Raw genomic sequence first — 12,151 nt, 5'->3', positions numbered from 1 at the left:
CTCCTATCCTGCTGACTCCACCCCACACAGTTACCCCTTATTTGCCCTCTGAAGAGGCCCAGCAAACCAGTCGTGCAATAAATGATTACCTTGACAGTGATGCACCCATCCCGAGAATGAATAGTTAAAAGAAGGACCACATTGACGGTCCCCTGAAAAATGCCATCCAAATGCAAAATCTTCCAAACAATGTTACGTCCCGCGGTCAGAGTGGCAGGTAAGCAAAGAAAAGCCACCGTAATGAACTTGTAATTATTGATTGCTCGGGGGGATAACTGTCACTGGGCCCTCTGGAGCTTGTGACCATGAACTGTGTAAATAATTGTGAGTTTATCATTGAATGTACATTTTTTAAATCCTTTGCTTGTTTTCCTGAGTTTTAACAATGTTCGAAATAAAAGAACACGTTTTTTTACCGATTTTCCTCAATGTTACATGGGATCCTTTGGGCCTGTGGCTGTTCCTGTTCGTAAGTAATCCCACCATTTCAGCAGGAAGAGTAACTCCCGGGAGGTCTGCAATTTAAATTGACAATAATAAATGGTCTGTGTATTTGTTTGTCTATGGTTAATTTTAAAGAAAGTCTGTTGCTTGTCTCCATTCATGCAAAGGAACAGACAGTAGATTTGCTGCTTCACCTGCAGTCAGCTGGATTTAGTCCTGACCTCAGGTTCTGTCTGTGTGGAGCTTGCACACTCTCTCTGTGACTGTATGGGGTTCCCTCTGGGAGCTCCAGTTTTCTCACAGATCCCAGTGACGCCGGGGTTTAATTGGCCAATATAATTGAGAGGTAGAGTCTGTGGGAAACGGGGAGTCAATTATGGGAAAGTATGGAGATTAAATTTCTTTAAAAATTAGTATTAGTGCACACGGATGTTTGATGGCTGGCATGGATTCAACGGGCCGAAAGGCGTATCTCAATGCTGTTGAGAAACAAGAGAAGGTTTATCATCTGACCTCTCTCGCTCTTTTCCTCCTTTCTGTCCCTTCTATGAATGTTCTTTTCACTGGACCCCCACCCGCTAAATTTCCCCACGCTACCTGAGCATCGATTTAGTTGCCAGCAAGAGTTCGTCCCTGTATAACACCTAAAACAGAGTGTGACGTCCAAGATGGGAGTGTTAAAAGAATTCAGTGCCAGGTCACAGAGTATTGATGTTGGCTGAGGAGCCGGGTTTCGCAGACTATGTTAAAGGACGAGGGAGAAACGGAGTGATAAGGGAGGGAATTCCAGAGAGATTGGCAAAGGAATTCCAGAGCTTTGAGAGATTAGGGAGGGAATCCCAGCATATTGAGAGATTAGGGAGAGATCATGGAGGGAATTCCACAGTTTTGAGCCCCAGCAGCTGAAGATACAGCTACCAAAAAAACAAAATCAGGAGTGCAGAGATTTCAAAAGATTATGGGAGGTTACCAGGATATGGAGGGTGAGAGGCAGCAGCAATATTTTCTCCCTGTTATATCTTCCTAGAGATTTCTTTGAAGTGTTAAGTGAGACATGAGTATCAGCTATGATAGTGGGAATAACTCCCTGTTCTCTCTGCCTTCCTGCCACCCGAGAGAACAGCCATTGCCGAGGTTTGATGCTACATTTCACAGACCAGCCCTCCATTGACAACGTACTAGCCTGTGGGTTTTGTGTTCAGGTCTCGAATAAAAACTATGAACAGCCATCCGCCTGCTCCAGCTAGCATCAAGCTGGGGTTACTCACATTATCACGAGAGCCAGCCCCAAGTACATGACACAGATGCAGCTCCCTGCAGCAGCATCGATTTCACACCAAGGGGAACCTGCAGCCTTATCGGTGCTGTTTATGGGAGCGTCCGTCATGTATCATGCAGTGAAAGGAAGAAAATGCCAGGCCATGAGACCGTGTCCTGCAGGCAAAAGACAATATCGTGATTTGTAACAGGTCACATTAACTCAACTCAAAATAAAATTCAGGCTCCTATATACAACACAATACTGAGGAACATTGGCACAAACCTTCCCTCAGTAGATGGGCAAATAGTTTGGAAGGATGGGCATCCTGACCATCTGTTGCCTAGGTATGTAATTGGCCATCTTTGCCCAGCCCAGATGAAGACCACCCCTCCCAGTGGCACCCAAGGATCGGTAAAGGTAAATTAGTACTGCAAAAAGAGGGGAAAAAAGTAGTGACGTAGTGTTCATGGGTTCAATGTCCATTCAGAAATCTGATGGTAGAGGGGAAAAAGCTGTTCCTGAGTCATTGAGTGTGTGTCTTCAGGCTTCTGTACCAACTCCCTGATGGTAGCAATGAGAAGAGGGCATGTCCTGGGTGATGGGGCTCCTTAATGATGGATACCACCTTTTTGAGGCATCACTCCTCGAAGACGTCCTGGATGCTGGGGAGGCTGGTGCTTGTGATGGAGCTGACCAAGTTTTCTGTGCAGTGCATCCTGGGAACCTGTGCAACCCACTCCAGCCCAAAGAAAGACGTATAGGGAAGGGAATCCTGAGTTGTGTGACCTGCATTGACATCCCCACACAGAGAGAGAGGAGACATGATTGTGGCTGAGAAAAGAAGGGAAAGGGCAAAGGTAATTGCCACAGTTCTTGTATTAGTGTATTCAAATGGATTTGTCACAGTGTGAGGCATCTTTACATAAGTCATCTGAGTGAAAGGTGTCCTTGTCAATATGACTGTAAAATGGCCTTCCTTCCTTCCCCCCCTCAGCACCATAAAAAACACTCTCTCTATATATATATATATCTCCCTCCCTCTCCCCTCCTCCTCCACTCCCCCACCCTCCTCTGTCCATCCCCCTCCCCTTTCTCCCCTCCCTCTCTTTCCCTCTCTCTCCATCTCTTAGTCTTCCCCTCATTCTCTCCCCCTCCCCTTTCTCCCCCTCTCACCCTCTCTCTGTCCCTCCCTCCCCTCTCCCTCTCACACTTCCCCTCCCCTTATCCTCTCTCCTCTCTTTCCCTCTATCTCCTTCTTTCTCTCCCCCTCTTTTCTCTCTCTCCCCTTTCTCTATCTCTTTCTCTCCACCTTTACCTTTCCCCTTCTCCACTTCCTTTGTGTCTCTCTCTCCTCTCTCTCTCTATTCTCTCTCTCTCCCTCTCCCCCCTTTCTCTCTCCCTCTCCCACTCTCTCTCCTCTTTCGCTCTCTCCTTCCTCTCTCCCCTTTCTGTCTTTCTCTCCACTTCTACCTCTCTCCCTCATTCCCTCTCTCTCTCTCTCTCTCCCCCCCTCTCACCCTCTCCCTCTGTGGTAAACCATGTATATATGTTGTAACTCGGTTACCTGTCTGGACACATACCTCTGCTGACTCCTCCCACAGAGTCCTGTATAAAGGTGTTCGCCTTGCCCCTCCCCCTCAGTCCGGGGGCAGACACTCACTGTGGAGGTCGTATTGTACAGCGAATAAAAGCCTTTCAGTATTTTACCAAACCTCAGTCTTTTGGAGTAATTGAAGGTGCTTCAATTTTATTCGCTATACCTTTTAAAACATGGAACAGGCCCTGAGACCAGAAAAATTAGATCTCAATCCGCAAACACCTGAAGCTGGAAACGCTTTCGAACTCCGGCTGGCCTGCTTCGAAGCGTATCTAGAGGAGATTAAAGTGACCGACCCCGTAGCGAAGTACAGAGTTCTATTCTCCAGGGTCAGTCCACGGGTCTATTCGCTGATCAGAGACCAGCCGAACTACGACGGCGCGATGAACGCACTCAAAAGACAATACCTGCGGCCGATAAACAGCGTCTATGCTCGGCATCGCTTAGTGACACGGCAACAACGGTCCGGGGAATCGAGTGCTGAGTTTGTCCGGGCCCTACGGACGCTCGTGCGGGCCTGCAATTGCCAGGAGCTGACGGCGGCGCAGCATGCAGAACTCCTAGTGAGAGACGCCTTCGTCACGGGGACCAGGTCAGTGTAGATGCGCCAGCGGCTGCTGGAAAAAGCCGATCTTACCCTAAGTTTGGCGATCGAGCTGGCTGATACGTTGGAGGCCGCTCTGCATAACTCTGAGGCTCTCCAGGCACGCGATCCCCCGATGACCTCGTGGGCGCCGCAGACCCTGCAACCCGCCGGCGAATCGACCTCGGCTGCAGCCAGTCGTGAGTCCGCGAAGTGCTACTTCTGCGGACTGGAGAAGCACCCCCGGAAACGCTGCGCAGCCCAACAAGCTACCTGCTCCAGCTGCGGAAAGAAGGGCCACTTCGCCAAGGTCTGTAAGTCAAAACCGCGAGCGGGATCGAGCAGAGCCGCGTGCGAGACGTGGGGGTCGCCATCTTCCCTGCACACTGCCACCACGTGCGAGACATGGGGGCCGCCATCTTCCCTGCACACTGCCACCACGTGCGAGACATGGGGGCCGCCATCTTCCCTACACGCCGCCACCACGTGCGAGACATGGGGGCGGCCATCTTGGTCGGCGCCACCTCCCACCGCCTACAACCAACTGGTGCTCACGGGGCACCCCACCGCGCCGGATCAAGACAGCGATCCCTCCCTGGCTTCCGTGACCCTCGACCAAAACGCTCCCCACCAGCTCGCAAGGTCAATGATGGACATCCTGGTGGAGGGGCACAGGATAAGCTGCCTGTTTGACACAGGCAGCACGGAGAGTTTTATCCAGCCGGCCACGGTGCAGCATTGTGGACTCATGATACGGCCGGTAAGTCGGAGGGTCACCATGGCCTCCAGGTCGCATACACCAGACATCCGGGGGGGTTGTGTAGCGACACTAGTGGTGCAGGGCACAGAATATCGGGACTTTAAGTTACTGGTCTTGCCTCAACTGTGTGCCCCTGTGCTGTTGGGGTTGGACTTCCAGAGCCACCTGAAAAGCGTGATAATGAAGTATGATGGGCCCCTCCCGCCAATTACTGTCATAAATCCCGTTTTGTAGAGATATGTCACGTACCCCGCTACTGACCACACACACACACCGACCCGCGCATCCCACCCAACACCATGCCAACTGCCACACTACCGACACCACTTGCGGCCTCTCCACCCTCAGGATCCCTCCCCCACCGCTGTTCGCCAACCTGACCCCCGACTGTAAACCCGTGGCAACTAAAAGCAGGAGGTACAGCGCGGGGGACCGAGCTTTCATTAAGTCGGAGGTGCAGCGGCTGCTCAGGGAGGGGGTCATTGAGGCAAGCACAAGTCCTTGGAGGGCGCAGGTGGTGGTTGTTCGGAACGGGGAGAAGAATAGGATGGTCATGGACTATAGCCAGACCATCAATAGGTTCACGCAGCTCGATGCGTACCCTCTACCCCGCATCGCGGATATGGTCAATCAGATAGCACAGTACAAGGTGTACTCGACCATAGACCTAAAATCCGCTTACCATCAGCTCCCCATCCGCCGGGAGGACCGCCCTTACACTGCCTTCGAGGCGGACGGCAGGCTTTATCAATTCCTGCGCGTCCCCTTTGGTGTCACGAATGGTGTATCTGTCTTCCAGAGGGCAATGGACCGGATGATGGACCAGTGCCAACTGAAGGCCACGTTCCCATATCCGGATAACATCACCATCTGCGGTCACGACCAGCAGGATCACGACAACAACCTCCAAAAATTTCTCCAAGCGGCCAAATCTTTCAACTTCACCTATAACAAGGACAAGTGTGTATTTGGGACCACCCGACTTGCTATCCTTGGGTGTGTCGTGGAGAATGGAGTCATTGGCCCTGACCCCGACCGTATGCGCCCCTTGTTGGAACTCCCTCTTCCCAATACCCTCAGAGCCCTCAAAAGGTGCCTGGGCTTCTTTTCATATTACGCCCAATGGGTCTCTAACTATGCAGACAAGGCCTGCCCCCTGGTCAAGTCCACCACATTCCCCCTCTCTGCCGAGGCCCACGCGGCCTTCAACCGCATAAAAGGGGACATTGCCAAAGCAGCAATGCATGCAGTGGATGAGGCCATTCCCTTCCAAGTAGAGAGTGACGCCTCCGACTTTGCGCTGGCTGCTACCCTCAACCAGGCAGGGAGACCAGTGGCGTTCTTCTCCCGTACCCTTCAAGGCCCTGAAATTCGGCACTCTGCGGTAGAGAAAGAGGCCCAGGCCATAGCGGAAGCTATAAGGCACTGGAGGCACTATCTTGCCGGCAAAAGGTTCACCCTGCTAACTGACCAGCGCTCAGTTGCATTCATGTTTAATAATCAGCAGCGGAGCAAAATCAAAAATGATAAAATTCTGAGGTGGAGAATCGAACTCTCCACCTACAACTATGACATCATGTACAGGCCTGGGAAGCTCAACGAGCCCTCCGATGCCCTATTCCGGGGAACGTGCGCCAGCGCGCAGATTGACCGGCTATATGCCCTACATGTAGACCTTTGCCACCCGGGGGTCACCCAGCTTTTCCACTTTGTGAAAGCCCGGAACCTGCCTTACTCCCTTGAGGAGATCAGGACGATGACCAGGGACTGCCAAGTCTGCACAGAGTGCAAACCGCACTTCTACCGACCCGAAAAGGCACCACTCATCAAGGCCACCCGCCCCTTTGAGCGACTGAGTGTTGACTTTAAGGGCCCCCTTCCCTCCACCGACCGCAATGTGTACTTTCTTAACGTAACTGACAAGTACTCACGGTTCCCCTTCGCCATCCCCTGCCCTGACAGCACTACCACGTCAGTTATAAAAGCCCTGCGCAAGCTCTTCACTCTGTTCGGATACCCATGCTATATCCACAGTGACAGAGGGTCCTCGTTTATGAGTGACGAGCTGTGCCAATACCTGCTGGCTAGGGTATTGCAACTAGTAGGACCACGAGCTATAATCCCCGGGGGAATGGACAGGTGGAGAAGGAGAATGCCGCGGTGTGGAAGGCCACACTCTTAGCCCTCAGGTCAAAGGGACTGCCAGTCTCTCGCTGGCAGGAGGTCCTTCCCGAGGCACTCCACTCCATCCGCTCTCTGTTATGCACAGCCACCAATGCCACTCCTCATGAGCGGCTCTTTTCGTTTCCCAGAAAATCGACCACTGGAACCACCCTACCAACTTGGCTGACGTCCCCGGGGCCACTGCTACTTCGGAAACATGCGAGGAGCAATAAACACTAACGGATGGTCGAGAGAGTTCACTTACTTCATGCGAACCCCCAGTATGCCTACGTGGTTTTACCTGATGGGCGGGAGGACACGGTCTCCATCCACGACCTGGCGCCCGCAGGAGCTCCGGGCCCCTACCCTGAACAATCCGTGGTGACTATTGACCCCGTACCCACCAATGTATGTACCTATGAGACACCGTGCACCCCAAACCCTACACAGACACCACATGACACTCCCATACCGGGCGCAACGCACACGCACGAGGGATTACCGACGCCTAACGTGCTGGCACCTGAAGTCAGGCCGGAGCCAGCACAACCGCCATCGCCGGTGCAATCACCGCTGGTGCTACGTAGATCACAGCGACGGACTCGACCGCCTGATAGACTTAACCTGTAAATATACTTCTTGTAAATATTGTCAGTCACTTCACCCTGTGGGACTCTTTTTAAAAAAAAGGAGGGGTGAATGTGGTAAACCATGTATATATGTTGTAACTCGGTTACCTGTCTGGACACACTCCTCTGCTGACTGCCCCTGTGGCTCCTCCCACAGAGTCCTGTATAAAGGTGTTCGCCTTGCCCCTCCCCCTCAGTCCAGGGGCAGACACTCACTGTGGAGGTCGTATTGTACAGCGAATAAAAGCCTTTCAGTATTTTACCAAACCTCAGTCTTTTGGAGTAATTGAAGATGCTCACCCTCTCTCTCTGTCCCTCCCTCCCCTCTCCCTCTCACACCTCCCCCTCCCCTTATCCCCTTCTTCTGCTCTCCTTCTCTCTCTCCTCTCTTTCCCTCTATCTCCCTCTCTTTTTTTCTCTCTCCTCCTTTCTCTGTCTCTTTCTCTCCACCTTTACCTTTCCCCTCCTTCCCTTCCTTTGTCTCTCTCTCCTCTCTCTCCATTCTCTCCTTCTCTCCTCTTTCTCTCTCCCTCTCCCACTCTCTCTCCTCTTTCACTCTATCCTTCCTCTCTCCTCTTTCTGTCTTTCTCTCCACTTCTACCTCCCTCCCCTCTCTCCCTCCTTCCCTCTCTCTCTCCCTCTCTTGAATGTGCCCCATCAATTGTGTCCAGGCCGAAACTGTTTGACAGGGCCAGTGCTTCACTGGCGAATTATCCAATAAGACATTGATGCTAAATAATTAAAGGAGATATTAGGACTAGTGACCCCACATTTGGTTGAAAAGGTAAGTTTTAATAGAGGAGAAGTGGTGAGAAGGGGAAAGATTGGGTAGGGGGTGAGTTCCAGAGTGTGGGGCCTTGGCAGCTGAAGGCAAAGCCACTGGAGGTGTAGTGATTGAATTCTGGTATGATATTTGAGGCACTGATGGGATTTTAAAAATTAAAAAGGTGTTTATTCAATATCTGACTGCTAACTGGTTAAACATTAGGGTACACAAATTTTAAGACTCTCTCTCCTCCCCTGACATCACCCCTCACCCATCCACAATACCTCACTTTATTAACCTGAGGTGGTTTGCTGTGTCTCGGCAAGCTGGAGATTTCTCGAGCAGCCTGCTTGCTCAGGGGGACGGGAGATTAATGGGAGCTATTCAAAAGCCATTTGCAACAGATGTGCGCTAAATTGCATTGCCTTCCTGTCTTTAATTCCCCGTCTCTGTCCCTCGAGGAAGACAAAGCGGTAAAAAAGGGTTGGGGAACAGTCATCTCTCACTCTCTACCAGTTAACACACATCAAGGTTGCTGGTAAACGCAGCAGGCCAGGCAGCATCTCTAGGAAGAGGTACAGTCGACGTTTCGGGCCGAGACCCTTCGTCAGGACTAACTGAAAGAAGAGCTAGTAAGAGATTTGAAAGTGGGAGGGGGAGGGGGAGATCCAAAATGATAGGAGAAGACAGGAGCGGGAGGGATGGAGCCAAGAGCTGGACAGTTGATTTGCAAAAGGGATACGAGAGGATCATGAGACAGGAGGCCTAGGGAGAAAGAAAAAGGTGGAGGGATGAAAAAACCCAGAGGATGGGCAAGGTGTATAGTGAGAGGGACAGATGGAGAAAAAGGAGAGAGAGAGAAAGAATGTGTGTATATAAATAAATAACGGATGGGGTACGAGGGGGAGGTGGGGCATTAGCGTAAATTAGAGAAGTCAATGTTCATGCCATCAGGTTGGAGGCTACCCAGACGAAATATAAGTTTGCTCCCCCAGAGGGTCCAATTTCTTTGCCTTTTCCTGCTCTGACAGTCAGTACTCACAGTCCTTCAGCTGTATTTGTGTGAGATAGGGCAGTGAGTGAGATGAGGGTAAGGTTTATAGGAGTAGGCATTGGGGAGGGTGATAAGGAGGGGTGAGGAAGATTCAGAAATAGTGCACCTAGCTGAGTGGTTTAAATAGTCCTACCAGCTTCGTGATATATGTTTGTTCATCACACATAATGAAAGAAACTCCAACAGTTTTCCTATTAGGGTGACACACACAAAGTGCTGGAGGAACTCAGCGGGCCAGACAGTGTCTGTGGAACAAAGCAGAGTCGACGTTTCGGGCTGAAACCCTCCAGTAGGACTGACTTTTTTCCATTGATGCTGCTGGCCTGAGTTCCTCCAGCACTTTATGTGTGTTGCTGTGCAGATTCTCTCTTGTTTGGCATTCCTGTTAGGGTGATCAACCTTGTTTCTTCATGCTCAGACCAAAAAACTTAACATTCCGGTAGGTTCCCTTGGCTCTGCTGAGCATCGCCGTCAGAAGACCGGGGCCCAAACCTCAAAGGTTTGAGGCCATTCACACATCGCCAGCTAAGAAAAGGCCACGGTCCACTTTGCTGAAGGGAATGCATGCAGACTCCTCAAATTAACCCTTTCAGCCTTGGGATCCCAGCCCCTGAGAAATGAACCAGCTTTATTTATTATTTATTTAGAGATACGGTATGGTGGCAGGCCCATCCAACCTAACGAGCCCATGCCGCCCAATTACACTCATGTAGCCAATTAACCCACTAACCCCGTACGTCTTCAGAATGTGGAAGCAAACTGGAGCACCCAGAGAAAACTCACGAGGTCACGGCGAGAACATACAGACAGTGGCCGAATCGAATCTGGGTCACTGACACAGTAATAGCATTACTGAGCCACCTATAAAGGTCTGGCCAAAGCTATAACAACAGTTATGCCCTCTTCGCATTGCTGCCATCAGGGAGGAGGTACAGGAGCATGAAGACACACTCTCAACAATTCAGGAGCAGCTGCTCCCCCTCCGCCACCAGATCTCTGAATGGGTATTGAACCCATGAACTCCTTTTTTTTTGCACTATTTATTTAATCTAACTATTAAATATATATGCACCGCTACCCCACAAGAAACAAATTTCACGGTGCACACTGGGGATATTAAGCCTGATTCTGATTCTGAGTATCGGCAGCAATTTACATTCATATAGCTCCTTTAACACGGACATAATCAAAGCTTCACAGAGCATAAATCAAAGAACAGTAAAGCACAGGAGAGGCCTTTCGGCCCACAATGTCCATACTAGCCATGATGCCAAGTTAAACCAAACCCACCTGCCTCTCTGCACTTTCCTGCAAGGTCATGTGTCTGTCTAAATGACTGTTAAATGCCACAACCACGTCTGCTTCCATCTTCATCCCTGGCACCTACCGTACTCTTTAAAAACTTGCACAACTGCTTTAAACTTTCTACCTCTCACCTAAGTATCAAATCAATCATTGATGCCAAGTAATTAAAAGAAGTATTACTACTGGTGATCCAATATTTGATCAAAGATTTGGGTTCCAAAGAGAACCTGAATAGGGAAGAGAGAGGTGGTGAAGGGGAAAATGATTATGGAGGGAGATCCGGACTGTGGGGCCTTGGCAGCTGAGTGCATAGATTTTTTTTTTAAAAACCAAGAAGGGCTTTAAACTCATGCAGGGGATTAATAATGGGCCCACGAACATAGGCAAAGGGCAGAATGAGAGGGGCTAGGCTGGGTTTCAGCAACAGATGTGCAGAGGCATGTGCAGCATCAGTTTCAGATTTGGAAGTAGGCAGGATGGTCATCCGGCAGTGGAGAACTGGGTGGAACAAGTCAAGTAACTGCCCAGACGTCTGTGATTGACAGATTACAGGTCAGAGGAGCAGACTGGCCTCCTACTGTTACTATTTCTGATGTCCTCATGTTAATGAAGATAAGAACCTCATGCTCTCATAACATACAAATTAGCCAGAAAAAGCAGCACACCTGAGGACTGGGAGAAATTCAGAGTCCAGCAGAAGAGGACAAAGGGCTTAATTAGAAAAGGGAAAAAAGATTATGAGAGAAAGCTGGCAGGGAACATAAAAACTGACTGTAAAAGCTTTTATAGATATGTGAAAAGAAAAAGATTGGTTAAGACTAATGTAGGTCCCTTACAGTCAGAAACAGGTGAATTGATCATGGGGAACAAGGACATGGCAGACCAATTGAATAACTACTTTGGTTCTGTCTTCGCTACGGAGGACATAAATAATCTTCCGGAAATAGTAGGGGACCGAGGGTCCAGTGAGATGGAGGAACTGAGGGAAATATATGTTAGTAGGGAAGTGGCGTTAGGTAAATTGAAGGGATTAAAGGCAGATAAATCCCCAGGGCCAGGTGGTCTGTATCCCAGAGTGCTTAAGGAAGTAGCCCAAGAAATAGTGGATGCATTAGTGATAATTTTTCAAAACTCTTTAGATTCTGGATTAGTTCCTGAGGATTGGAGGGTGGCTAATGTAACCTTGCTTTTTAAAAAAGGAGGGAGAGAGAAACCGGGGAACTATAGACCAGTTAGCCTGACATTGGTAGTGGGGAAAATGCTAGAGTCAGTTATCAAAGATGTGATAACAGCACATTTGGAAAGCGGTGAAATCATCAGACAAAGTCAGCATGGATTTGTGAAAGGAAAATCATGTCTGACGAATCTTACAGAATTTTTTGAGAATGTAACTAGTAGAGTGGATAGGGGAGAACCAGTGGATGTGGTATATTTGGATTTTCAAAAGGCTTTTGACAAGGTTCCACACAGGAGATTAGTGTGCAAACTTAAAGCAGACGGTATTGGGGGTATGGTATTGATGTGGATAGAGAATTGGTTGGCAGACAAGAAGCAAAGAGTGGGAATAAACGGGACCTTTTCAGAATGGC

This window comes from Mobula birostris, chromosome 26 (genome assembly GCF_030028105.1).
Source record: "Mobula birostris isolate sMobBir1 chromosome 26, sMobBir1.hap1, whole genome shotgun sequence".
Taxonomy (NCBI): Eukaryota; Metazoa; Chordata; class Chondrichthyes; order Myliobatiformes; family Myliobatidae; genus Mobula; species Mobula birostris.
The sequence above is the reverse complement of the archived record's forward strand: the minus strand, read 5'-3'. Positions refer to the sequence as shown.